Raw genomic sequence first — 4,192 nt, forward strand, 5'->3', positions numbered from 1 at the left:
TCAGGCTAGATGATCTGTTCAGGTCCCTCCTGACCCTAGCTACTATGAAACTATAAGTCACAGTGGTTTTGATTAATTTGAATGACTTCAAATTAATAGGGCCTGAGAAAAGTTATTCTAGAACATTGAAGAAACTGGCAGAAGTGATTCCTGCAGCTGCTAGTGATAATATTTACAAAGTCATGGGAGAAGGGTGTGGCTCCAGAGGACTGGAAAAGGGTTAACATAGGAAAAGGGAGATTTGAGGCATTATGGACTAGGCAGCCTTACTTCAATATCCTAACAAATACTGGACTAAATTATAAAGAAGTCAGTTTAGAAACATCTGGAAGAGGAAAGGCTGATCATTAGCAGTCAGCATGGATTTGTTAAAAAGAAATGTGCCAAACTAATTTGATCCCCTTTGACAAAAACTAGGTTAGTGGATGAAAGAAATGCAGGGGACATAGTGTTCTTGAACTTAAGCAAGGCTCTTGATGAAGTCTCACATGACATTCTTGTAAGGAAACTGGAGATACATGGGCTAGAGAAAATTGCTACAAAGCACATATGTAATTGGCTTAATAATTATAAGCAAGAAGTTATTATAAATGGATAAATGTAAAAATGACTGGAGGTTTCAAGGGGGTTTCTACAAGGATCTGGTCCCACATATGGGGTCAGTCTGCAGGCCTGATCCAGCTCAGGGTCAGTGCAACCCCACATGCTGGATCTGGCTATGGTATGACCACATGCTAATGCAATCTGGTGCATAGGATCATGTCATCCAGGCCATAGGGCTTGCCACTGTTCCAGAAATTTGACAGCAGAGAACGATGGTAGTGTTAACTGCTGCAGTTCTGGGTGCAATTAATGCTGCTAGTGTTCTCCAGTTGCCAGATTTCTGGACCTATGGGAAACCCCACAGACCAGATGACAAAACTCTGCAGGCTGAAGGTTAAGCACCACTGCAATGTGGCATTCAGTCTGTTTAATGCACCCCACCTTATTTGAAAAACTACAAGAAAAAATAACTTGAACTAATGCAAAACTTGGAAAGATGCCAGACTGATCAAGGTCAGAATGTAGTCCTAGAATGCAAATCAACATTTAAGTATATAATCATTCAGGATCTTTTCATTTAGTCCTGCCTACTCTACCAATGCATTTGTACATCGAAGTAAAATTATTTTCCTAACTTGTGTTGTATAAATATATAACAGATAATAGTGACAAAATTTTAAATTTTTAGCATCTGCATTCAAAACTGTCAACATTTAATCTTACTCATCCTAGTTATTTTTATTCAAATTGCAGGTTTTCTGTATTGTTTTTAATAGGGATTCTAGACTTACTGAAAACAGAATGGGGGAGATGTATCATGGCTTAACATCACTGTTCAACAGAACGTGTGGACATAAGGTGCAGACAGAGTGACAATTTTTGCCAGATTTGGCCCATGAAAGTGCTGTACAGCCATGACCAAACACGAGTGCGTGGCTGCAGAGCACTTGGAAGATTCCTTCCTTTTATAGTCCAGTCTAATTTTCATTAATACATTTTGTTTCTATTTTTACCATCTTTGCTGGATGATATTTTTGGGGGAAAATGTTATTACGAGTACTCTAGAGTGAGGAGCACTTATATATGTGGTAATAAATTCTTGCCAGACTACAGATACTGCTGTTGTAGCTAGAAGCACTAGCAGTTTTTTTTAAATTTAGATCAACTATAATTTAATTTAATTGCAGTATCCAATTTATGGAAAACATTGACATATTCCAGAGTGAACCCCTCACTTTCTGGAGCTGTATCTGTGTAACAAGTTGCTCATCCCAGGGGATGGCCGTGATGCCCCTGGTGGCTGCTCTGCTTTTGCCTGGTCTGATCTACTGGGGAACTCTCTCCTTCCTTGACTGCCACAGCTTTGAAGGATGGGAGGCTGCCCCAGAGCTTTCCAAGCTGGGTCTCACTCTCTGCCATCACAGGCTAATTATTTGCCTTGGGGTACCTGAGCCTAACCTGAAGTTGGGCCACCTCAGGTCTTTATATCCTTGCTGAGGCTTTTCCTGCCCAGGCTCATACCCCTTTTTCCCCTGGGCTGGTACCCATAGCCAGGCCCAGTGTGCTGGCTTCTGAGTCCACCTTGTCCTGGCCTTCCTCAGGCATTAAGCCTACTTTGGCTCTTGTTAGGCCTTTTGCCCCATAACCTGCCCTGCTCTGGGCAAATTAATACATGAGCCAGCTGGGCCCAGGCCTAAGCCCAGGCCTAGGCACAGGCACAGGGGCCCCTGCCAAACACTGCATCTGCTTGCACCTATGAAGTTTCTGTCCAGGTAGGGCCACTCACCATCTGGGCTTCCACCCAAGTTCAGGTCTGGTGCTGTGGGGGCTGCGGCTTGCAGGTTCCTTCCAGTGATGAACAGGTCGGGGACTGCCTGCGATGTGAATAGTGCCTCGTGATGGTCTCTCTCAGAGAACAGGTAATAGAACTACAGGAGGAGATGATGGGGCTCCGAAGCGTCCTCTGCCATGAGGAGTTCATTGGTGAGAGAGACCCAACTGTAACTGTATACAACAGACCATCAAACCAGGTGGAGGAGCTCAATCTGGAGTTCCTTCAAGAACTGGCAGAGGCCGTGCGCGCATGGGACACGGTCATCGTGGGTGACTTCAATTACAAGACATCTCTTGGGAGGAACACTTGGCTAAGTTGGATCGGTCGTGTTGCTTCCTGACCTGTATCAAAGAGCAGATGCTGCTGGCAGTGCCACCCCACCGCTGGCAGCATCTGCAGGCAGTCCATGATTGCCCCTGGCCACTGCCACTGCTGCCAACAGTGCTTGCGGGTGGTTGCTGACCCGTGGTTGGCACTCGCCACCCCTGCTGTCAACAGTGGCATCTGCCAGAGCTCCCTGCTTACCACCAACGGGCTCCTGCTGCTGTGCTCCTGCCAGCACAGCCATGCCTCCCCATCCGCTGGGGGCATGCACCATTCATGGCCTGGGGAACAGCAACCACAAAACCATCACGTTCACTGTCCATTGCAAGGCAGGCAAATCATTTAGCAGAGTTGATTTTTTGGACTTCAAAAAAGTGAACTTCAACAGGCTCAGGGCAATAGTAGGGGAAGCGCTGTGGGACCAGGGAACGAAGGTGAAAGGAGTGCATGAAAAGTGGTTGTTCCTCAAGGACATGATCCTCAAAGCACAAAAGAAGTTCATTCCCATGTGGATGAAAGGTAGCAGAAGGGCTGGTAAGACCTCTTGGCTTAATAAAGATATAATGGTCCTCTTGAAAAAGAAGAAAGAGGCGTACAAACAATGGAAGCTTGGGACAGTCCCCATGGAGGACTGCACAACAATAGCCAGCACTTGTAGGGAGCAGATTAGAAAGGCTAAGGCAGCAACTGAATTTAACTAGCAATAGAAATCAAGGACAATAAGAAGTCCTCCTTTAGGTCTGTAGTGAACAGGAGGTAAACAAATGGAAGCGTGGGGCCAATGCTTAATAACTCAGGACAGCTGGTTACCAGCACTCAGGAGAAAACTGAACTCCTGAATGACTACTTCGCTTCAGTATTTCACCAGACTAAGAGGAAAATCATACTAGATAAGGTTCAGAATGGGTATGGTTAGAATGAGCGCCTTCCTACTGTTGATGTTGAGCTGGTCCATGATCAGTTAGAAAAGTTAGATGTTTATAAGTCAGCAGGACCAGATAAACTTCATCTGAGAGTGCTGAAGAAGCTGGCGGAAGTAATTGTGGGACCTCTGACAAAACTCTTCCAAAACCCATGGCACTCAGGGGAGGTCCCTGAAGACTGGAAAAGGGCCAATGTTGTGCCCATATTCAAGAAGGGGAGGAGAAAGAACCCAGACAACTATAGGCCAATTAGCCTAACTTCTATCCCAGGGAAAATCCTGGAAAAATTCATCAAGTAGTCTATGTGTGATATGCTTGCTGAAGGTAGGATTCTGAACAACAGCCAGCATGGCTTCATCATGGGCGGGTCTTGTCTTACCAATATCATTTCCTTCTATGACCAGGTAGCTCACTACCTGGGTAAGAGAGAGAAAATCAACATTGTATACCTAGACTTCCAAAAGGCCTTTAATCTAGTATCCCATGATACCGTCACGGGAAAATTAGAGGATTGTGATCTTAACTGCTCGACAGTTAGGTGGCTGTGGGGTAGGACCCAGAGAGTTCT

Source organism: Gavialis gangeticus, unplaced genomic scaffold (assembly GCF_001723915.1).
Source record: "Gavialis gangeticus isolate Ggan-Ray unplaced genomic scaffold, GavGan_comp1, whole genome shotgun sequence".
NCBI classification, from domain to species: domain Eukaryota; kingdom Metazoa; phylum Chordata; order Crocodylia; family Gavialidae; genus Gavialis; species Gavialis gangeticus.